At 40.9% G+C, this 27,620-nt stretch overlaps 1 protein-coding gene and 1 long non-coding RNA gene across 3 annotated transcripts in view; one reads left to right on the forward strand and one right to left on the reverse strand.

Moving 5' to 3' along the window:
* The window catches only part of ptprga (protein tyrosine phosphatase receptor type Ga), a 511,734-nt gene that overhangs the window by 294,247 nt on the left and 189,867 nt on the right, over positions 1-27,620 (reverse strand). The gene's annotated exons all lie outside the window — the stretch shown is intronic.
* The window catches only part of LOC116034499, a 12,207-nt gene continuing 4,092 nt past the window's right edge, over positions 19,506-27,620 (forward strand). Inside the window, exons 1-2 of the long non-coding RNA XR_004101118.2 lie at positions 19,506-19,789; positions 22,189-22,192. This is a non-coding gene — a long non-coding RNA (uncharacterized LOC116034499). The remainder of the gene's footprint in view (positions 19,790-22,188; positions 22,193-27,620) is intronic.

Genomic DNA, 27,620 nt, shown 5'->3' on the forward strand with positions numbered 1-27,620 from the left:
TTAAGACCCAATTTATAGTTGTTAACATGTTGCACTGTATGTTGAAGCCTTATGATTAAACTTTAGCTTAGTTTTATCTATGTACCCAGGGTGTGATTTGCCGGGGGGATGCGTGGGATTTCCCCCTTTCTGGTCTATATATCCCTGCCTCTGCTGAAATATATTCAATTTACAAAATGTATAAAGTGATCAATGCTACTTCACCAATAGCCTAGGCCATATATTAATTATATACCTAAAATAGATTATTTTAAACTAAGTAAAGCACTATAACGTGAACACACAGAACAAAAAAATCTGAGCGGCAGTTGCTGGTTGTATTTATCCGCTATGGAGCTCCGGGACGCCGGCTACCAGCGGCAGTTGTTTAGCTGCCAATAGGTGACTGTGAGCCGGCTACAGGCACCGCCAGATGACGGTCCTTTCAGGGGCCATGGAGGTGGAGTTTAGCCTGAAAAAGTGAGCGTCATGCGGCGATGACACAAAAACGACTCGTTAAGTTTAGGGAAAAGATCATGGTTTGGAGTAAAACACTCGCGAGGATCAAACGAGCGTTTCCTGGGTTAAGGTATTTTGTTTTCGCCACGAAGTGAACTCCGCTCTCCGGCTTGAGAGCGTGTTTTTTGTTGACACCACGCTGTTCTATTTTATTTTGAGATTATTAAATTAAATATTGATGTGCATACGTTTTGACATGCATGGCCGAGTGGCACTATGTATGGTATCGAAAGGGAGATTTAATCTTAACCGGATCTTTTGAAAACGTGTTTTTGTGTTTGAAAATGCTTGGATAAACCCTGAAATTATTCCTTCAATCTGTTAAATTTTAATTCAATTCATAAAATATTTTTTTACATATAACGGACTATGCTGTTATAAATGTCTTAGGTCATTTATGAAAAATAATGTACACTTTTGTATTATCAAAGTGTATCATTTTATCATAACGAATGGAGTTTGGGGACGCTGGGGCAAACGTTTGCTTTAGGTCCTGAATGGCATCCTATTGGCTGCTGCTACCATCCGCCTGGCCTCTCTCATCAGCCCGGATGATAAACGACTCGGCTCCACGCCTCATTTCACATTAGACACGGCAAATCGTCAGTGGGACAGATTAACGGGACGTGGGACGCCGGCACCCTGGGTGTAAACACTGTATTAATCACACTGGGCCTTTCTGTTGGACCGTCTCCTTCCTTTCCATTCACCTACGTACAAGTACACACACAGCATGAACACTAACACAGACATTCACACACAAACATATACAGTGCAATGTTGTGGCTGTCTTTTGCCCCCTCCTGTTATTTCACGCTATGTGAACCTGCCAATTGAAGGCCTGCGCTTTGGGGACAGGGCTGAGGGTGTGTGTGTGTGTGTGTGTGTGTGTGTGTGTGTGTGTGTGTGTGTGTCAGTGTCAACAGGGAAAGTAGGGCAGCATCAGGACCTGAGGCCATGGAGGCCGGCCTCAGGGATACACAGCACATACAGCAGGGAGTCTGAGGAGGAACAAAGTGTGCGTTAAAATGTTTGTGTGTGTGTGTGTGTGTGTGTGTGTGTGTGTGTGTGTGTGTCTTTGTTCATGTTTATGTGTTTCTATGTATATTAATAGAGGAAAAACAAAGCATCCCTCTGGGTACTGTCATACTGCAGACACACCTACCTGGAGCTTCCTAGCTTGCTTTCTCTGCCGTCATCATTTATTAGCAGCGAAAACAGAACAATTGGGATAATTACAATAAAGCTTTTAGTTAGCATGGAGATTTAGGAAGACTTCTGGGCCACTGTAATTATTCACACGTTTCTCATAGTGGTGTCAAAATGTATTTATTTATTGTTAAATGCCTTTGATGTAGTTGCTGCTCTCAGTTTTTCTAAAGAGTGCAAACAGCCATCGCTACTTCACTGGAGCTACCAGGGCAATACAGCAAACTCACCGGCCCAAAGACTGGATTTAGCATTAAAAGGAAAAATGCCATAACATTTGTTCTGATTGGTCTAAAGTCTTGAAATAAGATAAGGACATACGTTGGGCACGTATTTAACAGTACAACGTTAAACTTGTTAGATCACATGAAAAATAACCTTTTTTAGAAATAGTCAAAGTTAGGATTTTTTGAGAAAAGAGGAAAAACTAAAACAGTGTGGTTATGAAATGTCTTCCATATTAAGTTTTTATTTCACTGCATGTGTGCATATCTTTGATATTCAACTTGTTTTGAGTTCATAGATACCAAATACATGATTGTGCAACACTGCAGTGTAGTCCCATGTGCCCGAAGATTAAATATAGTATGATATATAGTTGTACACAGAGTTAGTTACAAATATTATTCATTGGCAATACTATATACTACTAACTATATCCATTAACTTTGAGTTTAATTCCAATGAATGACAGACGTTGGCTGGCGTGCAGAATTCATGCACTTTCATATGAGTTCCCATTAGGTTTTATATACCGGAGTTTTCAGAACAAGACTTTTGCGGTCTTAATTCCAACTTGGGTACGTAGAGAGGCTCGGTCTTCTCCACTTTGTGTGATGAGAAAAAAGCCTAGATCTGCTAAAGTGGACCCTAACCCTTACCGATCACTATCACTTTTATCTTTATCCCCAAACAATAAATATGATTTGTGACTCGCCCTGTATAGAAAGCACTATAATTAAAACAAGAACTGTTAAAATCTTCCCATATAGGTCCCCAGAGAGAAATCGTATCAGTCAAATGAAATGGGAGTCATGGCATGAAAATGTATGAGAAGCTCTAATGCAGACAGCAGTCATTTCTAAGAGGGCAGATGCTGCCCACTGTATATTACACCTACACCACCCTGCAGCTGATGCTCTGAAGACAGGGTAGGGGGGGCTAAATCATGTAAATTGTGACGGGAATGTTGACTGGGCAAAGCAGAAAAAGAATACTGGAATTGGGAGCGTGCCCATGTTCCCACAGCCCTATGTTCCCACATTTCTAAGATTTTGTATCAGATCATATCCCCCTTTCTCCCAATTTGGTAGCTAATTACACCCAACCTATTATCCAGTAGCAATGGACTACAGATGGAATGTAGCTTTTAGCTAAATCTGGTAACTAACCCTAACCCCTAACCCTAACCTTGGGAACATAGGGCTCTGGGAACATAGGGCCTAAGTTTAAGAAAGATCTTAGAAATGTGGGAACATATGGCTGTGGGAACAAAGGGGCTGACCCCACTGGAACACTTAAGATGCTATTACTAATGACAATGTTTGGTGTGGTCGGACACCAACCACTCCCTATTTTCAGATCAGATCATGTTTTTGTGGTCTGCCCTTTATCCTTGTACTCTGCATTACAGTAGCTACCCATTCCAAAGCAACACATTTTCTCTTCCAGCGCGCCAAAACGCGATGCTTGGTCAGATGCCTTTGGCGTTTGTTACTGACGCAAAAAGTCTTCTTTAGTGTCTAGCTACTTTTTGACTCTCTGGGTTGGGACGTACGTTTAACTGACAGGCGGCACAAAAATGGGACAGTGAGGTTAAGGAAAAGATGGTGGGTGGGGTTACAACATGATTACGATCTTTTCCTGAACTGTCCTGCTAACAAACACCAAAGGCACTTGAACAAGCATCGCTTTCTGACGCGATGGGAGTGAGAATGTGTTGTGAGAGCAGGTGAGAGATTTTTATAATTATTAACAGTCTCTTCCTTCTCTTTCTCCTTCACAAATACACATCCACATACATACAAAGTAATGTATTACCCCTCCTACACTGGAGTTAAAATGTTGGTAAGGCGCTAGGCTGAAGTGAAAATGTGTGTTTAAGTTGAGCTAAGAAACAAACCAAAAACTATCACCCACATTAGTTTGTCTTTATTTCTGGTGAAATTGTCAACAAAATCCAACTCCTGGTGGATTGTTGTAGTCAGGGTGTTTACAGTTTCCACTACTTCCTGATGGATCAGTAATCATGGTGTTGGGCTGTTGGTGTGTGTATAAGTGTATATAATGTGTGGATGTGGATGTGTGTTGAAGGGGAACTGATGATTGTTCAGCTGTGAAATTCATGCCGTCCCCTTCAGACGCTCAAGGAGAAGCTGTAATTTATTCTCTGAAGCACCACTACTGCTGAGAACACACACACAGGCACACACACGCACACACACACACACACACACACACACACACACAAAGACACGCGCACACATACAGTACACACAACACACACACGCACAGATCTGACTAGCTGTAAATCCATCATGCTCAATGGAGGAGAGCTTTTCTTTAACCAGGGTCTACATTAATTAGCGGTACAGGGTTCCCCGCCTCTAATCTACAGGGGCCTCGGGGCTCTATCCCAGGGACCCCTTCTCCCTGCTGCCACCCACCCACAATGCATCTGTCCCAGGCTTAATCCATGCAGTGCCTTGCAAAAAGCCCCTACACTGAAACCAAGATGATCGCTGTTTTTTTTATTTATTAAAGAAAAGTCTTTGCTGCACACATAGAAGACAACCACACACGCACACACACGCACGTACACACACTCACACAGTTCTTACAACATATTCTGTAATTAATAGAGGCGCTGACCAAAAAAAAGAAAGACAAAAAAAGAAAAGAAATAACACTGAAGCATGAGTATGTATCCTCCTCCCACCCCTACAAAGCACTGTTACACAACTGACAGTTTGTCCTCTTATGTAACAGCAACAAAAGGGGTGCTCCAAGGTGGGAGGTGGTGGGCGGGCGGGGGCTATCAGATCAAATATGGACTCATGTAATGGAGCATGTCCTTTCTCCTGCTAATTGGAGGAAGCTGGTTTCAGAAAAGAAGAGAAAAAATGAGCTGTAGGCTAAGGGAAGATGCTCATAAGAAGACATTCATATCATGAGGGAAAAAGCAAGGGGGCACTACATCCAAAAATGCAGAGATCTTCATTCAATTAGAGGGGATTGTAATCAAATTCTAAGTGAGTGTAAGTAAATAGCGGGTTAGCCCAAATCAAATCACAGCCACAGTCCATCGATAGGAAGTAGGGGCAATCTTGATGCTTTAATTTTTCATGACTGAGCATTCACCTGATCCAACACAGGAATCACTGCCTTTTCCACTATACACACGATTCATATGTTCGTATGTCAAGGTCTAACTCAGATGAATTACATTTACAGATTACTTTTTAACCCTCATGTTGGCCTCGGGTCAAATTTGACCCATTTTCAAAGTTTCTACACCAGAAATATGGCTTTCTTTTAACCAAATGTCCCAGAAACAACATGGATGGTTCCATACGCTAATTGATGATCACTACTGTCATGGTCTACCTGGGTGAAAATCTGTAATAATCCATGAACATATGTTCCTCTGATCTTAAAGTGCTCATATTATGCTCATTTTCAGGTTCATAATTGTATTTATCTTTACATGGTTTAATTTTCAAAAAACATCATATTTTTGTCCTACTGCACATTGCTGCAGCTCCTCTTTTCACCCTGTGTGTTGAGCTCTCTGTTTTAACTACAGAGTGAGGCATCACACTTCTGTTCCATCTCTTTTGGGAGTTGCACATGCTCAGTAGCTAGGTAAGGACTACTAGCCATTCAGGAGCAGAGTGTGAAGGCGTGCAACGCTAAGACTTTTTCTGGAATGCCTGTTGACATTCTGTTTGTCTCGAGGTAATAGTACTGACACTAAGGTATGGTGTATTGAACAATCCCCCGTATGTGCTGCAGAACCAGACGCATCTGTGCGCTCCTGTTATATTCAGGGCTGCATGATTAATGTAATCGCAACCACGGTGTCACTCTGGGCGATTACATAACTGCAAAAATTGTGCCAAACAAAAAGGTGCGCTATATGCGTGACACTCTAATTTCTGTGTGCATTGCAGTCTGCATGTTGTGCCACCCTTCACCTTATTCACTTCATTGCACATTTTTGGTTTATTTCTTCTGATGTTCGTTTAACTTAGCGCTAAAATGTAACTAAGTACATTTAGTCCAGTATTATGAGGTTTTATTAAGAATTAAACTGAACTGATTAGCCGATAAAAAACTTTGTTGATTGACAGAACTGTTTGGATCGTTTCCAGTTTCTAAAATTTTAGGATTTTTCTGCTTTGAGTACTTTTACTTTTAATACTTTAAGTACATTGTTCTGATGATACTTACATACTTTTACTTAAGTAACATTTTCAATGCAGGGCTTTTTCTTGTAACAGAGTATTTTTACAGTGTAGTATTAGTACTTTTACTTAAGTAAAAGATCTAAATACTTCTTCCACCACTGTTCAAGTTGAGAAATACACATTTCAAAATGTTTGTGTTTTTATGCGTTTTCCTTGATCATCTAGCAGGTAGACTCATGATACCATTACATCACAATCGCGATGACAGTATTGTAAATCGCAAACACAATATGACTTTTTATTAGTGCTGTCAGTTAAACGCGTTATTAACAGCATTAACACAAACCCAATTTAACGGTGTCAATTTTTTTATCGCGAGATTAACGTTCTTTTTGGCATAGCAAACTTTGTAGTTTTTTTCGCATGCTGTTGCAACAACTAGTAACGTTAGAAAAACTACAACACCATACCGGATCTAGCTAGACCAGAAACAAAACAACAGGCACGCCGCACACACTTGTTTGGGCTTGCGAGCCGACCAAAGAGTAGTAGGCTAACGTTACGTTTTGAGTGGATGGCGAGCGCGAGACACCGAAATGGATGCCAATAAGATTCTGAATGGAAAGTTTACTTTTAAAAAGTTGCCAAATGGTTCCATTGACAAGACCAAAGTGATCTGTGTGTTTTGTCGTTGTGAACTGAGCTATCATCGCAGCACGTCGAGTCTGAAATACCACTTGATGCACACAGCTGATGCAAATTCTCATCAAAGCCAGGCGACAAAAGCACAAAGCAGTTGATCCAGTTTTCCATGTTGATAAGAGCATTAAAATGAGAAAAAATAAATGGACAAAAAGAAATCTAGGGACATTTAGAATAGATAAAAATGTGCGTTATTGTGAGTTAACTATTACATTAATGTGATTAATCGCGATTAAATATTTTAATCGTTTGACAGCACTACTTTTTATCCATCTCGAGCATCCCTAGTTTTATTTGTTCTGGCAGATAGATTCACACAGACAGATTTACAGCCGGGCCAATCACAACGCTTATCTGACACGGGGCGGGTTTTATACGATGACTGAGAACTTGCAGTGCTTTCACTATTTTGCTCTTTTTAGAGATTAGTTTTTAGTTTTTGAACAGTGTGCCACATTTTACTTTGACTTTCTTAGTACAGTACTTCTCAGTTTGTGTGTACAACTCAAGATAAATCTTTGTGCATGAACATTTCAACATTTCATGTCACCAATCATCAAGTAAAAACAAACTGGTCAATGGCAATTTGAAAAAAGAAGATGAATAAGACCAGCAGCATTGCCATTATCTACAAACTGTATTATGAAATGAACACAGGGTCTAAATGTCTCCAGTTATTAAACACATTTGACCTTATCAATCCTCTTTTATTTGCCACATTTCATGTTCCCTTTGCTCCACATTCACTCTGTTCCCCTTTGCTTTTGTTTTTCATCCAATCTTCTTCTTCCTTTTAAATTCACAGTTTTCCTGTTTCGCAAAGCTTTCACTTACATTCTCTCTGTTTGTGTTTTACACTCTTTTACCTTTGCCAAAATAACACATCTAATTATAATGTTGTATCAACATAAATCTGCTAAATAATGTTTTGGGCAAAACTGCAAAAATAAGATATTGTAGTAACCAACGTGCCTCCTCCAAAATGATGGAGTCCAGCAGGATGATGGGCTGATGTTTACCGAGCACGACAGTCTGTAGACTGATAAAAAAACATCTCAGGCCAGATGTCTAAGATCTTCTTAAAACCAGTAAATCAACAGTCTCTGATAGAGGAACTACAAAAGCCCAAACATTTTCTTTTTCTTAAATATGAATGAGTTATTTCACAACAAACCTTTAACAACTGCCCATATAATTGTTTTCTGGTCTGATGACCCAATCATCTGGAGGACATTGTGTGTGTGTGTGTGTGTGTGTGTGTGTGTGTGTGTGTGTGTGTGTGTGTGTGTGTGTGTGTGTGTGGGTTAAACTTGTGCATCAATATGAGACTCCTAGGGGCAAAGTGGCTGCTGGAAATGAGAACGGGCTTCACACCATGCACACTATTATTGGCTGAGGTTACACAACCACGTGGGGCACAATGACTCTTTGTTACCGCCCAAAAACGTCCCGCACACAGAAAAATAATAAGAAAAGAGAGAATCCAGGCAGAGGGCAGGGTCTCTGCAGACACCAACACCACCACACACTTCTAGTGAGTCATGATGATTGAGAAGGATTAAGGGTCGACATCCACACTAGCAGCTCTGTGAGGCTGTACTATACCACAATGCTTTGAGCTAAATGCTAACATCAGCATTATAACATGCTCATAATGACAATGTTAACTTGATGATGTTTAGCAGGTATGATCACCATCTTTTAGTATGCTAGCATGCTAACATTTGCTATTTAGCACTAAACACAAAATACAACTAAAGCGGATGAGAATGTCATTAGTTTTGCAGGTATGTGATGATAAAGCAAAAGACTGGACAAAGACACACGTTAACCTGATGATGGTGCTAGATGAAAAGACAAATCACCAACGTTATTACAATTCCTCATCTGAGGACCATGACTGTCTGTACCAAATGTCCTCCCATAAACAATGCGTTTATTGAGTTTCATTTTAACCAGACATACATAAACGAATAGAAGCAAAAACCAAACTACAGCCAGCAATCACAGCAACAGAGTAAAAATAAAAATACAAATGTAAAAAAAAACACCTTTATATAAAAAAATTACCTTTCACCGTGGTCTGATTCCTTCTTGTAAGATATATCTGGAGCATCTAACCAATCAAACAGTGTCACAAGCCAATATAAACATCTCACTCCTGCATGAAAAATACTAAATTACTCAGAATTCCCCTCATTTGCCAGAATATCACCCACATCATTTTGTTCAACAAAGTTAAAAAATGGTCCCCAAACCTGTTTGAAAGTATCTTGTCTATCCTTAACCATATACGTTATTCTTTCCATTGTTAGGCAAGAAGACATTTTCACAGGCCTATTCACATCCTTCCAAGTAAGAGAGATCACCTCCCATATTTGTTGAAATATTTGTTGAAGTGCTAGACTGAATGATTGACATTGCTGTTGCTAAAGCTAACCCACTAGTGAAGTTAAATAATACTTGGTGTATGGCTGTCTACACAGGAGTTGTTTCAGAGTCTTCTGTCTCACAGGCGTCTGATGAAACAGATACGCTTCTATTTTAATCAATACAGCTGTCCAACAGGCTCGGCTACGGCTCACGTTGCACTTGTCTTATGGAAACGATCACTGCTGCCTAAACATGGGTGGCCTACTCTCAATACTGTGCCTGAACCATAGACTGTATGGGACAGCGCATGTGTGACGTCACCCATTGGTTTGTGGAGATCTGCTATCCGTCGTAGAGTTTGCCGTTACGGGCGCAACCATCCTGGTTGCGGATGTGACGATTTTCGACGAGAGGGAGGAGTGAGGGAGGAGCTGCTTAAACTCTACGTTACGTTACACACTTTCACTGGCAATCACATCATAGCCACGCCCTAAAACAGCCACTGCTTTATCGCCGATTTAAAATCAACAAGACCATAATTCAAAGAAATTTTCGTCATTCTGTGTTGCACAAGACTTAAAAGTAGCGATTGAGACCATAAACTCATTATGAAAATGTTTACTGAGGTAATAAATCAAGTGAGAAGTGGATCACTTTCTCATAGACTTCTACAGAAACCGACCTCTTTTTGCAACTGCACGTTTCGCCCCCTGCTGGAATTTAGATAGAATGCAGGTTTAAGGCACTTCTGCATTTGCAGCACTTCGCCGAACCAGATGCGTTGTTCATTAATATTAACAGTCTATGGCCTGAACGCATCCTGTGTAGACACAGATGAAGCACTGAAGCTAAGCTGTTTACATGGATGATGAAAGTGAATATGACACTAATATTTCCGTTTTCATGCAGCCGTGCAAAATCAAATTTTTTTAGTTTTCCAGTGGTGGAGGACTTGTTGGACCGTGCGAACACAGCCTCCCTCTTTCATTCCTTCAACCAGCTTCTTGAAAATGTCGGCGTAAAAATGTTTGCGCATATCCAAAAACCTGTTGATATCAAGTCATTGATCATGTTTAAAAGTCTTCTTTTCTTCAGGCCGTGCATCTCTACTGCAGCCTTGCAAACTGTTGGCTGGTCGGTTTGTGTACAGCAACCATAGCAACGCACACAGTTGACCTTAAGCCGTAAACAGCCAAGAGGCCGTAAACTGTCAGAAACTGCAGTAAAAACCTTGACTGAGACGCATATTCCGAATGCGCTATATACATGTCCAAAGAATGCCTCTAAAACCTGAATAATACCGGAATATCCCACGTCTTAATCAGAAAATGCTATATTCGGAAAAACACATTATTGTGAACATCCAGACGGAATATGCTGTTTATATTCGTTTATATTATATTCGGAATAATAGTGGAATAATAGTGTGCATGTAAACCTACTCAGTGACAGTAGGATAAACAGCAGCCTTCCACACCTACCTACTCCCTACCAGCTTTTCCTTTCTCTTCCTTTCCCTCCTTCCATTGATGCTGACAGACCAGAGCCAACATATAAAGGTCATTTCAGGCATTTTCAACAAAACTAATGCTGCCGATTTTCTTTTGACGACAATCGCATTGAAGTCGTTTGGTATTTGACACATCAGCAGTGCATGATATCTGAGTCACATGGAGAGCTGATCACATTACTCCTTCTTCCGCTCTAAGTCTGCCGGAAAAGGTCAGAGGGATAATTAGGGCTGTCTGAGGCATCTTCCGGTCAGCCCTGCTCTCTCCTTCAGCCCCTGCCCATCATTCAGGTTGGCTTAGAGTGGATCTGGCCTGACTGGACTCACAGGAGGGAGAGTAGGGGGGGGGGTGGGGGGGTGGAGGGTTGGAGATACCGTAAGCAGCCTCAGCATTAAGACATTTTCGTTTTAGCAGGGCGCTAACCTAATTAGCCCTGCTACCCCGCCGCGCATATCTGCAATCTAATAAGTAATTAGCATCCAGCACTGCTTCTGTTTCTGCTCGGCATGTGGAGAGAGAGAGAGAGAAAGAGAGAGGGAGGGAAAAAGAGCCCCCGGCTATTTCTCCGTCCTTTTTTTTCCTTTTCACCACATCTCTCATTTCTCCCTCTGCCTCTCTCTCTCTCTCTCTCTCTCTGGCTCGTCATGTCCCTCGCTCTCTCTCCCCTCAATCTATACACCAAGCCCCCTCTTCCCCCTCTCGCTCTCTACATGTCTTTTACTCTCCTTTTCTCTCCCTTTTGCTCCCAAAAGGAGAACAAGGAAAGCGAAGGCGGAGGAGGAGGAGGAAGCGGGCTGTGTTCATTTTTCTTTCATGTACCAGAGGGTTCTGGGAAGAAAAAAAGGGGGGCAAAAGTTTCAAGAAAGCAGGAGCGGTGAAGAGAATGTCAAACATTTGTTTTAAAAATACCTTTCTGTATTGGACACTGAAATTGATCTTGTTTGACTGAGGATTTGATGACCAACAATCCTATTTCTTTAAGTGTTGGACTATTCCTTTAAGGTTAGTAGTAGAGACTACTTTAAGTCATTTTAGTCAGTGGAAAGTCCTCACGAATATGGCACAAACACAGCTGTGTGACGGGACTCAATAGGGGTTAAACAAACAAATTCAATTCACATTGATACGGCAAGATGAAAGGATGCAATTTCTGCCTTGCAAAAGTCCACAGCATAGCTGTTTTGTTATGATTCATTTTTTTTCAGATCCACCACAATTACCGACTCAGATGGAGAGCCTGGAAAGGCATCTAGCAGATGAACCTCGTGGACGCGGCCTAATAATAACACCAGTGACGCCGCGTGTGCACACACACACACTCTCTTCAGGCTTCTTTTCAATCCATGCAGAGGAAAGAGTAGGCCTATCATCTCAATTATCACTACCTGCTATCTGGCCATGGAACTCACAAACACAGCAACGCTTAAACCCCACATGCACATGCACTTGTACTGTCAGTGCACAAACAGGATAGGAAGCACAGCGAGGTCTCAGTGGGTTGATATCATGTAGCGAGGAGCAGGAGAAAGATCACAGTAAAGATGAGCTTTGTACAGCCCCACACATCTTGTGAGCTCAGTTTTTTACCACAAGATATAGAAATGGCCAGTCACGTAGAGTTCAGCCTGCTCAGATGTTTACTAGTCTCACATTGCCACACCTTCCTCCACAGCGCTGCAGAGGAAGGTCTGGCTGGTCCACGAAGCATTCCTGAGGCCTGTACTACGAAGCAAGATCAACATGTCCTGGATTTCTTTCAGTTACCCGGCTTCACCTAACCTAACAACGCGGTCCCGCATAAGCTGTATCACAACGCTGGTTATCAACTAGTTCAGTCAACCGAGGCTTTTCCAATCTAGATTATTTTTTTTTTTAAATCTTTTACGTGTTCACGTAAAAGAGGCGGTGTTTGCGCACCACGACCAATCGCAAACATCTACCAGAGCCGCATATTTTACATAAGAAGAGCAAACTATAATTCTACGTAAATATGAAGAACACAGACACGGTTTTACAGGCAAATTGCAGGAAGGAAAGCTGGAAAAAAAGCCGACGCTGTTTTGCGTAAATCACAACGCTTATCCTATCAATATCACTTCCAGTGGTGTAGTCTACGTGATAGTAAGCTCCAGGATGTCTATATACCCACTTAAAAATGCCCAATGACACGTAACATACTTTTTCACACTAAATTTTGAATTGTCATCTGTGCTTTTTTCTAAGGTATTTTTTTTTTTACTGTAAATTGGTGCATAAAAGTGTATCGGAATGCAGGAAATGAAGTTGTTGATGCTTAAAACTTCCCTGGGGGAGGACACCCAGGCCCCCCCACTATGATATGCTCCCCTCCTCCCCCAAAGGCCGATTCTGGCCAATATACAGTACAGTACACCCACTATAACAGCCTACATTAGACTACACTGGTCACTTTCCCATCAGATCAAGATATGAGCATAATTACACTTTTGCTTTCCATAAACTGTTGTTGCTTTAGCCTTTTATTTCAGTTGCAACCCTGGCAGTGGTAAGCTGTGAGAGAAAATAAAAAAATATCAAAACATAATTCTAACCGATGTGCGTATTGGCAACACACGGCTGAAGAAGCCGACAAATAGCCTATATGTAATTCCCTCCGCTTCAAATCTATATCTTTCATAAAGATACCCATCAGGGAATGTTAACGTCGTTGTCGGTCTCTAAATGTTTTAACTTTTATGAGCGCACCTCTCTCTCTCTGCCCACTGAGCTACAGCTGATCTTCTAAGAATGGACGCCGTTATCAGTCGAGTATTGATTGGTCAGTAGGCGGTGCTTTTACACCAGTTGATCTCTAATCTCCAACATAACCTGCTCTTGCTCCTGATCCTACTCCTTCACCAAAAGGCCTATCTCTGTAGGAATCATTTCCATAATGTTGACACTTAATAATAATAATTAATAATAATCTGAGCCTGTCAGCAGCAAAAACAGTGGCGAAAACAGAACTTTTAGTTCACCATCGGTGAACACTTGTCCTATAGGGTTACATTGCACCAATTTCAAAGATTGTTGATGACATCAGTCATTTAGACACCAATGCATGAGAAAATAGGGTGCAGGTTGAAAAATACCGAAATTACACTTTCATTTATATCCCTTCAGATTTTTGACACCTGTGGTTACTGCATCTGAATAATACAGGCCATGTTCGAACAGAAGAAGAGTAACATGCTCTGCAGTAGGCATTGATGACAGAAATAATGGACAAAGCTAACACAATAAGTTGTAATAAGCTAAAATTGTCCTTTTATTATGTAAAGACGTACAATCCTGCAAATGCATTGGGCATTATTCACCTTAAATTCATTCAGGCAATGAATTTTTGGAGATAATGAGTTGATATTTAACCGTAATTTATTCTCTCCTTTGAAATGAACTACCATCCAGTTTTTTTTCCAATAACAGCCACTTGATTTTTATGGCTTTTTCTTCGAACTTCAACATTTATTCAACCAACTCTCCAATGCAACTCCGTTTTTTTCTCTTTGATTTGAAATTGTAAACAAACCTTTTCAAGAAACTTTCACTTATATCAACAACTTTCTAGGAAATTATTAGGAGACAGACAACAAAGGTGTTATGACACGCATTAGAACACCAGTACTTATTGTTGTGACGTGCGTCACTGTGGGATGATGGGTATTGGCACTTCAAGATGTGCCATTGTCCTATTTCCTAGTATCAGACACTCCAGACAAGCAGCAATTTGCTGTCTGGATTGGCGTATCCCAGGTACTGCAGCACGACTGCTTCTTCTGTCTGACGTGTGCTACAGGCTTCAAATGGCAGTCTCTGCATGTTGCCCTAAAGGGACCCAAAATCTAAAGAGTTACCAAAAAACTGGAACTATTTACTGCTAAATTTAGGCCAGAAGTCCTTTGGTTAAATGTAACAGGTGGGACAATTTGTCAGCTGAAAAGACACTGCAAAGGTAGAAATCTGCGCATTATGAATGCATCCATCCAATGTTGAACAACTATGCTAAAAGAGTGTTCATGTAACAAGAAAATGGAAAAGGCCTCAGAGGGTTTCAAGACGGTGTCACAAAGTGGAGAGGGATCTGCGTGAGGAGAGACAGTGGCAGACTGAGTGACGGAGGTGCACAGGGGAAAACAAGGAGGACGTTTGCTCCTTTCACACATGAAGGAAGACTCTGGCTCTTGATATTCAGTCTCTGTGAGTCTCTATGTCTCTCTGAACTCCTGTAAATGGAGTTTTCTAATGGCTCGGCCCCCATGTTCTGTACTTAAGGGCACCCTACTTACATAAGCAGTGCCTGGGCCTGATTAGGGGCTTCCACTTCTGCCTGCTTACACAATATAGTTCTAGGGCTGGGACGATACGCTTTTGTCCCGGTTTCGATTGTATTGCAATTTTCATTTATTGTGATTCTAGGAGTATTGTGATTTGATAGTGTTGAGTATTGCGATTTCCTTTCCTTCTTTAACCAAAACAAAATTTGAGTAATACACTTCTATAAAGTAAAGAGACATTTCTAAAAACTAACTGTTTTCTACACATCACATGTCAGTCAGTCGTACATTAATTTCATTTGTAAAGTAGAAACATAATAATACTATATAATGTGGTTGGCAGTACCGTATGAACAGAAAATATTGAGGTCAATCATTGGGAAAAAAAGAAATGTATAAAAAATATAAATTCTAGGGAAAAGAATTGATGTTAAAAAATCCTCACAAAAAAATCACGATACATACGTGAATCGTTTTTTTTTTCCCCACCCCTACATAGTTCCAAGAGCCTCACGCACACACGAGTTAGCCGAGAGACCAAACAACTTCTCCTCAACACACAGTCAGACATCCACAGTACATCAAAGCAACGTCCTTTAATTCAACCTCCTGTCCTCACAGCAACGTCTCATAAATCATCAATCGCCCGCGTGGCCCACCGCACATTTTTACAGCATTTTAAATCAATTCTTCTGCAGCTCTGTTTCCCTGCCACTTTCCGTGATGTAAAATCTGTCGACAAAGTGCTTTACTCCTATTCAAAGTGCCTAAAGAGACAGGGTGCTGTGATCAGAGATTCAGGCCTCCTGTCTGTCTGTCTGTCTGCCGTGGCCCTGAGCCCCTTGTCCCCATGAATCCACTTCCCTGTCAGGCCCTGCGGCTCATCAGCCCCTTTTGGTTGTCTAACTTCAGGGAGATCTTACATTTTTCACCCTTCGCTGCTACTAAAAGGCTTCAAAAGCGCACGCCAATGCCGTTGTTCCTGCTGACTAGCTCTGCTCTGATCAAATGTTTGGGCTATGGGTTGAATTGTGTGCGAGAGCGAAAAGAAGAAAAAAACGAGTTATGCAAACTCGGCTGGCGGCGAAACTTGACATGACTGTTGAGGCTGATGTTTAGAGGACTTGAAAAGCATTCAGCTGAAGTACCATAGTAGTTTAATATCAGAGAATGGATGAAAGCAGAGTAGCATTCAAGTCTTGAAGAATGAGCTATTTTCTGTGACAAAAACACAGCAGACATGACATCACACTCTTAACAAGTCAAACATTTGGAAGCGACTGCTGAATTGAAAGCCTCCATTCGGTTAAAAAAACAAGATCATAAAAAGAAGTTGTCTCACATCAGATGATTACAAATGCAGTCATAAGTTACCCCGGAAAAAAAGCACATCACACAGCATCAGAGCGTCACAGGACAGCGATACCAACCCAATTTATGCTCTGGAAAGCAATGTTGTCAAGCAGCACTATCTCTCACACTCAGCTGTGACAAGTCTGTCATCTGTGATACACAAACTGCTACTTTTTAGGACTGGGAAGGATATCAAGCTAATCCTCATCCAGGCAGTAGTTTATCTAGCCAGGGAGGGGTACCTGCTGCAGGGGGATTGGCTGGAAAAAGGATGGACAGCCGGCCTCATTTTTCAAACAGCGATATATATTCTCATATGATGTATGTATATATATATATATATATATATGAGATCATACAGGCTGTTCCTAATGGACAATGGACAACTACAAAAAGTTAAGCACAGTAATTTGTATGTATTCCGCATATTTTATTTTGCTGTATGCACCACAATGACCACTGTTGTATAGCAACGCTGTGGACTGTGTAGGGAGGCGGGTCGGCGTGGAAGGGTTGGTTATAAAACACAGCACTTTCGAGTCGGGGTGCGGAGTTTGCGTGTTTGTTCTCCGGGAGTGTCCAAACCACCATCTTTTTCCAAAAACGTAACCCTCCTTTTGTCCTCGTGTCAAATTTGACCCATTTAAGTTTCCATTTCAGAAATTGGGGGTTTCTTTCAACCAAATTATCAAAGAAAATAACGTGGATGGTTCCATACAACCATTACTCTTCACAAGTAAAATAAATGATCAGTTCACTACTTTCATTGAATTTGGGTGTTTTATTTAAAGGAACACGCTGACTTATTGGGATTTTAGCTTATTCACCGTAACCCCCAGAGTTAGATAAGTCCATACATACCCTTCTCATCTCCGTGCGCGCTGTAGCTCTTTCCGACGGCTCCACCGGTAGCTTAGCCTAGCACGGATCCTGAAGGTAATTGGTTCCAACTAGCCTACTGCTCCAAAGTGACAAAATAATGCCAACATGTTCCTATTTACATGTTGTGATTTGTATAGTCACAGCGTGTACAAATAACAAGGTCATATGAGACACAGCCATCTTCTAACCATATATAAACTGGGAACTATATTCTCAGAAAGACAAAGCACTGCTACTTCTGCTACTTGGGCAAAGTGATATGCTTGCACCTGAGAAGCACCGGACAGAGAGTAGAAATACTTTGCTTTTCTGAGAATAGGGCCTCATTCACCAATATCTTCTTAAGTTTTCTCTTAAATATGATCTTAAGAAAGTCCCTAAGAAAAGTCTACGTCGGATTCATGACGTGTTCTTAAACAGCAGAATTGTTCGCACCTGTGTTCTTAGGATTGATGAATCCCACGTCTTCGTAATTGAAAGTGCGTGCCAGTTGTTCCTAATTCAGCGTGTGTGTAGAACGCACCAGGCAGAGCAGCAGCTAAGCGGTGCTTGAAGATGACGTAGTATTAAGAGCGACAACGGTACTAAGTAGTATGGAAGCCTGAAATTCTGCATAGGGAGGTTTGTTCGGGTGGTGGATGGGTCAAACAACACAGGACTTTCACCCAGGAGACTGGGGTTCATGTCCCTCGTGTCACTTTTCATAAACCCAACTGTCCCGTTCTTATTCAGCGTGTCACAGAAACATACCTTTTATAAGCCCACCCACCATCTTTTCCTTAACCTAACTGCGTCCAAAGTGACGCCAATAGTCCCGACCCAGCGGGTTTAGATAAAGCGCGTTAAGATATGACGTTAAAGGAGACTTTTAGCGTCGATAACAATGGCAAAGGCACCTGACCAAGCCACCGTATTTTACGCGATGAGAGTGAGAATGTATCACGTATTGGTGGCTAAACACAACTACCATCTGCTGCTGATACGACGGAGCTCTGTAGCCGGCGCCACGTGACCAGCCGGCGGTCGCCTAAATTGGTGTGCATACATCTTCGTACCATATCGTCAGACCAGTTCTTGACGATGCGTCGGATCATATGACCTAATATTACAATTATTAGATCGTCATAGATTAGAAGCTAATGTTGCTTTGCATCTTTGCAGCGTAATTATCGTAATGTCTTCTATTGTTTTATTGTTATTCACTGTATTCATTAAACTGGCTGAACCCACATGAAACCGTGTCTATCAGAGTGAGAGAGACAATACACGTTTGTGGTCTGAATCAGTATTTATTGTGAAATACGTCCTGTTGAATGCCTTGCGACTCCGTCAATAATAGATCTATCAGAATCAGAATACTTTATTCATCCCATCAGGGAAATTGTTAAGTTGCAGTTGCTCACAGTCAAATTCAAGGTACAATAAGATTGAGAAAAGAGCAAGTCAATAAGTGTATAAAGTAACATAGCTACAGTAAGAAATAAATAAAAATGTTAAGTAGAAGTAAAGTGAGATTAGGTTACAAGTAAGATTAGTTTAAAATGATTGTTTGAAACGGATTGTACAAATTCTATCGTAGTGCAGTGTCAACATAAAGTACAGTGTCAACATAAATACAGTACGAACATCTAGCACGTATTTTCAGCAGAGCAGAGTGGAGAGCCGCTTCTTGGGAGGCACAAGCATTGTCATTAGTGGCCGCGATTGCACCTCATGGAATTTAAGGATTATGCTCACATCATCATCTTTCAGTATGGTCCAACACCTCGCCTCCTCTTCCACATTACACCAGCAGCATCTGGAGCTCGGCAGTGGAATCAACACTATGTTGCCCCACATTACATATATCCTTTATGAAGTATTACATTATTCTCGGCTGCCTTGTTGGTCTCATATTGGTGAACTACAACTTCTACTTTATACGATAACTACTATTCTCCCTACTACAGGTACAGGTCCTGTTCCTACTGCCATTAACACTGATACTTCTACTGTTAGCCATACAACAAGTCTCACACACACACACACACACACACACACACACACACACACACACACACACACACACACACACATACACACACCGCCCATCTTAGACTCGGTACAATGTAAAAAACAGTTGATGTACTACATTAACCCTCTGAGGACGAAAGATGCACCGCAGCGTCCAATGTTTGACAGAACTCCTATTCAAAAAGCAATATTACAAAATTTCATTTCAGACATTTATTTACTATTTTAATCATATACAGTATAACCTATGTCTTTGGTAAACTCATTTCAAGCACCGAAACAAGTTGTACAACACATCATAAGTTAAGTTTTGTTTTCAAAAGAGATTTGAGGATTTCAAAAAGCCAACATCAACGTTTCAGCTTTAGCGCAAAGTTATCTCTTTACACGTTGATCTAGAAAAAATGTGGCGTCACTATACGGAAAGCTGACTTTGTTCTAAACATTTTGATGTGAAACACATGGGGATCAGTTATATGCAAATACCTTAAAAAGGTAAATTTAAGAAGATATGTGAAAATGCCCTTAGACCTCAGAGGGTAAATAAGTAAGATTTTTCCCTGATGTTGGCTCCAAAGTGTCCTAACACATGACCTGATTGATCCTCTGAGCAAGTCTCTAGTAACTGCTCTCTTGTGTTCCAGGTGCTGCTTTACATTGCAACGTTTTCCATCTGGTGGAATCCTGCAAGGCAGTAGGACCACATAAAGCAACAGCAGTGACTTGCAGTGAATAATTCAGTGCAATACACGCAGCTCAGCATGCAGTGCAAGCTGTCACAGTAAACACACAAACACCTCACAGGGGCTTGACTGAACATCAGACATATTGCTTTTTTTTAATATCTACAGTATTAGGTTCAAAATTAAATTTTTTGTTTTATAGATTATTTTTTTTTTTATACATTGTTTGGAATTCGAAGCAGGTTACCAACATCATGGTTCACATGCAGTCCACATAGTATGTCAAACATGAAGAAGCTTTAGAAATGGGAGTAGTGTCTGTAATACATCCATCACCCTCACTCACTCACTATGGAGAATGGTAATAGAGTCAATGGAAAGACACTGGTATGGCTCTTTATACCATGGTCTGGGTGAATACTCGATTCTGATTGGCTGCAAAAAGTGATGGAGGACACCTACTAAAGGAGTTCTGGTGAAACTGACTGTTTACTGTTCTAAATGAATGCGCTACATTAAAACAAAAAGGAAATGTGTTATTTCCAACACTGCCCCTGAACACCACAGGAGGGCGCTAACACACAAGCTGCAAGAAGTAAGTTATACTGCCCCTCTGAACTGTTTGTTTCACGTGAGAATAACGTTATCTCACATCCCGTTCACTGTTCAGGTCGCTCTTCAGGCTGTGGCCGACAGTAACGTTACACATCGCGGTTAAAATTGTTCGGAAAAGTGGTTATATTGTTTTGGGGACAATGACATGGCTGGATAGCTAGCTTGTCTTGTTGTTCAACATATTGTCAAATTATTCTTACTATAAATATCTCCCGTTGCTAAGGGTGGCAAGTCATATCTAAGGTCTTTCCTATTTCCTGGAGGAGTGAACAACGTTTACATTGCATAAGAACCTTATAGGATGGGAATGATTGTTCCAGGTATTAGTCCAACCCTCAGGCGTAACCAGGTAAACAGAGTTTGATCGTAGTTTCGATTGTAAAGCAAATTAAAATATAAACTAATGTTTAAAAAATATGTTATTTGGCAAGTGACCATGGTATAAGCAGGTTAATGCCCTTCGAGGTGTCCATTGTCAGGTATTAATGGACTTCGGAGGAGGCAACGGTTCATGCCTCACAGTCGGCCATTAATACCCGAAAATGGACACCTCATCGGGCATTAACCATTACATAGAACATAGAAAACACACACACACACATACACCTTTTTTAAGGATGTTGTTATTCTACAGTATTGATGAAAAAACAAACAAAAAAAACAAATCCCAAAATTGAAAACTGAACACCTACCCAACAAACAATATTCAGGTCCAGCCCTACTCTGTACTACACAATATGTCCTTGTACTACAGTTAAGAGCAGGCTACACTAACAGCTGCTATGCAGTTGCCATACCAGTGTTTCCCCCCCTTTAGAAAATGGTATATTGAAATTATAAGAAAATGAATATGAAGTGATATATGCCATTACGTCTGTGCTTCAAATTTATATCGTGATATATATTTTAGGCCATACCGCCCAGCCCTAGTCCTGACCCTGAATTAAAGGGCTCTTTGATATGCAGACAGTTTCTGAAAATGTTGATATAGCTTTGTTATTTTATAGATAAATATAAATAATAATAATAATATTAAATATGTTGGAAAACGGTCAACATTTGTACATACGCCATTTGGAGCTCTTTCCGTGCTTATGAAAAAATAAAATATTATATGCCACACCCAAATGCTAATAGCCATTGACTCAGAGCTTCTGTTATGTTTTTATCTAACCAAAACCTTTTTCTAATACATACAATCATGACAATATATGTATTTTATACATATCTGTAGCAGTTTACCATCAGATTAGGCTCCAAATCCACATACCTATACTTAACTCATTACTGCTGGGATTCTGAAAAAATCAAATTGTGAACTTGGGCCAGAACATTTTCGAAAACATTAACCTTATGCACTGCGTGCGTGATTTCAACTCTTGCTCTAACTGTCATCTAATCCTAATTCTAACCCTAACTTTATATCCGAGGCCCAGCTGACCACTGGAGAAGATAAGTGAAGATGTCTTCACTCTCGAGCTTGAGCACTAGTCACGGGTCCTCACAGAGACAGACATATCCCAACACACACACATCACACACTATGATCACTGCACGCTCCGTTGGTGAGGTTATGAACCCATCTACTCCGAATCTAGCAGAGAGAGAGAGGAGAGAGAGAGAGAGAGAGAGAGAGAGAGAGAGAGAGATTTGTTGGTCCAACCCGTTCTCACTCCGAACTCGTAAAATACTGACGCTTGGTCAGTGGCTGTCAGCGCCAGATACGACGCAAAAATCACCCTTCAGCGTCTGTATGGAATGCACTGGCCAGAGCAGCAACTCGACAGCGCTGTAAGATGATGTAGTATTAAGAGCGACAATGGTCAACAACACAGAACTTTCACCCAGGAGACCGAGGATCATGTCCCGCGTGTTCCTAAACCCAACTGTCCTGTTGTTGTCCCGCGTGTCACGGAAATGTACCTTTTATAAGCCCACCCACCATCTTTTCCTTATCCTAGCTGTGTCCAAAGTGACGCCAATGGTCCTGACCCAGCATGTTTAGATAAAGCACGTTTAGAAATGACGTTAAAGGAGACTTTTAGCGTCAATAACAACGCCAAAGGCACCTGACCAAGCGTCCGTATTTTACGCGATGGGAGTGAGAATAAGTTGGGTGGTTTGATGGGAGTGGGAGCCCCAGTGTTGCAATGGAGGGTATACGCAGGTAAACGTGGCAGTATAAAGTATACCCACCCATCAGCCAAAAAGCCATTGGAATACACAGGAAAGTATACCCACTCCCTCCTCTGTAACCTGCCCATCTACCACTACACCACTGGGTAACACTAGTGGTAGTACAGTCGCTGTGGTAGGAGGAGGAGAACAGAACAAAACAAGAACAAAATTCTCCAAAAACCTTGGCTAAATACAATTGATTAAACCCTAATGAGAGATAAAAATGAAGCAATTAATAGACCACCAAATAAAGCCTGTGCTAGATACAATATTGATAACAACCATATTAAGCACCTGCCTTGTAACCATCTTAGGGACCGTTCGGTATTTATGGAATGGACCACCGGAGGAAAATAGGGGAGGGTCATGTCTTTTTATATTTTGCTGAGGGGAGGGTCATCCAACATTTTTTAGTCTGGGTGGGGGGGTCACCCAACTTTTTTATTCATGAAAAGAGCAAAATTTCAAAGTGGCTTGTTTGGTGCATATTTATCCATGTAGCTCTCAGTCTCGGCCCCCTAGCAGATGGTCTGACCGCATACGCGGAGTTTGCTGGGGGGGCAGGAGGAGCACTGCCCCCCTGGTGGCTCAAACGGGTAATAGCATTGTTAAAAAAATTAGTGGAATAATTACATCTGGCATGACCAGATATTAAATAAATATCTTAAATAACACAAAACAACTAAACGGTGGTAGGTAATACATCTGATTTCATATACTGCTTTGGTAAAAAAAATATTACCTGGCTGATGGGAGCAGCAGGACGCAAAAAAAACGTAAATTACTGTTGCACTAGTCTGGACATCTTGCCGTGCCAACCTTGCAATAAAGGTTTCCTAAATGCCATGTATATAAATGTGATGTCAGCTTACTAATTGATTGCGGGTTTTGTGTAGATTTAGACTTTTATACGTTTATTCCACTTTGTTTAAACGGCGAAGTGGAGAGGCCTCGTTCACCTGTTTGGAGCTGGCTGGTGAATGTGACGCTCATATCGGCCTTGCTGGATACACCGTGTCATTTACCTTTTTGTGGATCTACTGATCGCTGTGGATTACTTTTTTCGTGTCATTGGATTATGGCAAAATACGGATCTTTTTTCTCAACGTGTCTTAACGTTTTATGGTGTGACTGCGTTTGGAGAGGCATCTCAACAGACTGTAGGTCCAACACTGATTGTTCACTGTTACATTTTAGTTGAATTTAAGCATCTGTCTATTGTGTTCCAAAACAGCCGTGCCGCGATTGGATTTCATAAGGGCAAATTGTTAAATTGTTAAAAATAAACATATGTGTTTTGGAATATAATGTTCAGCTTCGGCAACTTTACCTATGTGCTAAAATATACAATGACTAGTCCATACCAACCAGTGTTGAATTGGTTATATCCCAGCATCCTTTGCTGAATGGTCTCAATGTTTTATTGTTTTATTTCATATGAATACTAGTTTACTAGATGAGTAACTTAGTATTTGAAGTAATGCAGTAATGCATGAAGTGTGCATTTAGTTTCCATGCTTATTGTGTTTCCACAACAATGTTAGTGAGTAAATCTACTGAAATGGCCACCACACCATAACAGAGGAGTGGGATGTGTAAGATGAGAATGCAGAGGTTAACACCTATACATCATGGCTGTAAAACTCAAGTGGTATCTGTACTTCTTTGCTAAGTGAAAACTTGCACGCGAGGGGAGGGTCATTACTTTTTTTTCAAATCGTTTTGGAGGCTCATAGGAAAATTATTACTGACGAGGGGAGGGTCAAGTCTTTCTAGGTTAGAGGCCACAAAACTCCTCCGGTGGCCCCCTAATTAACTAATGAACAGTCCCTTAACAGCAGGAAATTACCAAAAAAGACTAATTTAGACCATAAAAAGATAATCTTGTTTGGACCCAGTTTTCCATGCAGCACCAATTTACGCTACATGTTACAGAATACATGTTTAAGATCATTAAAGAACAGTGGTGAGCGTTAAATGATGTGTTTAGAAGTTGAAAGACCAGTTTAGAGCATCATAGTTCAGCAGCAAAATCATGTCGTATTTTCTCCAGAGTTAGTCCTCAGAGTGAAAATATTATACCTGTTCTCATGGGGCTCCACTGGAATGCTGATCTGGGGAGAAATTGGCTGCCACCTGTGGAAGGCTTTTAAGCTGTTTAAGAAATGCGGTGAGTGCAGCCTGGAGTGTGCCCCTACCTTAAGCCTGGGCCAACTATATGAATGAATTACAATAATCCAAGCATTTCACTATTCCAAGCAACCTGGATATCTGGAGGCTTCAGATTAGCGAGGTGCAACTGTATTTTTAATGCTGTAAAAACTCCATATAGTGCAGTTTGGATTGCAGCCCAGATGTGGCACGCATAATTACAACAGGCACTCTCAGCATGGCGAGGTCACAGCAGTTCACCACAATAATTACAACAAAACAAACAGCAACAAAAAACTCGCACCGCTAATAATGATAATGAGAGCAAATAAGTTGATGAGGTTGACTTTATTTACGACTTGTGTGAATTTTTTATAGTGTATGAGATTCATGACTGCATGCCAACTTGGCAGCTCAGTAGTCAATTAAACTTGCAAACACTTCAGCTGCATCTTTCTCCTCCAGTTTACTCAAGCACATACAGTGAGTGCATATGCAAACAAGACTGAGGGATTTATGAAATATACATTAACACACACTACAGGAGGATGGTGTGCAGAGCCACTGTGATTTGTGCTACTGACAGGTGACGGGAGGAAAAACGGCCGCAGGGTCAGAGCTGCTTCACGTAAAAAGAAGATATCCTACATGGTTCTCATTCAGTGTCTGCTGAGACACGTGTGACCTTTTCCTGTTGTAAGGGAGGAGCTGCAAGTCTTCCTCCTTAGTCTGCAATGATAAGCAGAAGGAAAACGTATGGGATGTTTTGTTGTTGTAATGGGTTATATTGTGTAAACTTAGTTTCTGTAACTTTCATTTTCATATGAAAAAATATAATTCATGTAACAAGGGTAGGTGTAATAAGCTTAGGCTTCAGCCTACACCTTTTCGGTCCTGTTTGTTTCTTTTTTATATACTGTGTATATATATATATATTATTAGTATTGTTTTTTTGTTTTTGTTTTCTTGTCTGTTCATTTTTTGTTTTGTTTGTGGAAGTAAAAGCAACAATGTTATGTTTTGTTTGTTGTCTGTTATCACTGCAGTGACTGCTGTGGGTTACAGATGGCCGAAAAAAATCAATAAATACATAAAATAAAAAAAAAAAAAGGTTCACTGTTCACAGAGCGAGAAAGTTTACCGCCAATGATCCAAGCATTTGAGGAATCCCATTTTCAAGGGTCGGTGTTGAGATTCCCTTCCTCTATGCGTGGAATGAGACGCTAGAGGCAAAGTTTTGAAGGACCCAGTTTCACCTCATGTTCTCAAGGCGACAGTGCTGTGGTGTGTACTTAGGGAAATGACAAATATGAACCCATGCCATCTAGGGAAAGAGAAGTTGTAAAGTTAGTATTTTATTTTTTGAATTCATGTTGCATTTTATTTTATGTTTTCAAATATCTCATATTTACCTGACTGATTTAAAACCATGTATCTTCACATTAATGTTATCACACAAAGGCAGATCTAATAAATGTATTTATTTATTTCAAGTTCAGGCAAGATTAATCTAACCAAGAAGCAATTAGTGTTATTGTGCAGCAGACAAAGAGAAACTTCCTGTGTTGGAAGCAGATTTTTTTGTATGCTCTGTAAAGCCCTGACACATCAATATGTCTGTAGTGTACACAATATATAGCCTGTAAGTTCCATTTATTTAGGTCAAGCAGACTAATTTGCCTCTCAGGGAGACCAACCAACAATTTCTACACTGCCTACTGCAACCACAATAAGTTGCTTTCCACTGAGACAAAAATCTCAGTCTTCAAGAATGGATTGCTCCCAGCCTGAAATAATTTTACAGTGAATAATAGTCGTGATACATTCAGCTGGTATACTGCATCTCAAAGCCTCCTCAGTGTTGGTAAACCCTACAAAGAATGAGTTACACAGAGCTCCCATATATCAATGCTGCATGAAAGGAAAAGGTTCTAACTTCACAAAATATAATTTATAATTTATAGTATCAAATCATAACAAGACAAGATTTATCTCAAGACACTTTACAGATTAGGACAGAGCAGCAGAGTAGGTCTAGACCACACTATAATTTACAAAGACCCAACAATTCCAGTAATTCCCCCAAGATCAACATTTAGTGCGACAGTGGCAAAAACTTCCTATCAGGGAGAAACCTTGGGTGGTGAGGAAAACTTGGACAGACACAGGCTCTTGGTGGGCGGTGACTGACGGTGCTGGTTGGGGGTGTGATGAACAGTGGCAATAATAGTCACAATAAAGATAATGGAACTATGACTAGAAATAGTAGTTGTAGTAGTTCATGGTATAGCAGGGCACTGCAGGGCATTATAGGGTGTAGCAGGGTACTGCAGGGCATAGCAGGACATAGCAGGGCACTGCAGGGCATAGCAGGGCATTCCATTATCTTTATTGTGACTATTATTGCCACTGTTCGTCACACCCCCAACCAGCACCGTCAGACACCGCTTACCAAAAGCTTGGTTCTGTCTGAGGTTTCTCCCTAAAAGGAAGTTTTCCTCACCACCCGAGGTTTCTTCCTAAAAGGGTGTTTTTCCTCGCCACTGTCGCACTAAATGCTTACTCTTGGGGGACTTACTGGAACTGTTGGGTCTTTGTAAATTATAGAGTGTGGTCTAGATCTGTAGAGTCTCTTGTTATGATTTGATAGTATAAATAAAATTGAATTGAATTGAATGGTCTTTACACCCCGACAGCAACAAATAACTTCTGGGCTCTGAAAAAGGAGTGAAAAAGACCCGTCCTCTGTAG

Source organism: Sander lucioperca, chromosome 6, assembly GCF_008315115.2.
Source record: "Sander lucioperca isolate FBNREF2018 chromosome 6, SLUC_FBN_1.2, whole genome shotgun sequence".
NCBI classification, from domain to species: domain Eukaryota; kingdom Metazoa; phylum Chordata; class Actinopteri; order Perciformes; family Percidae; genus Sander; species Sander lucioperca.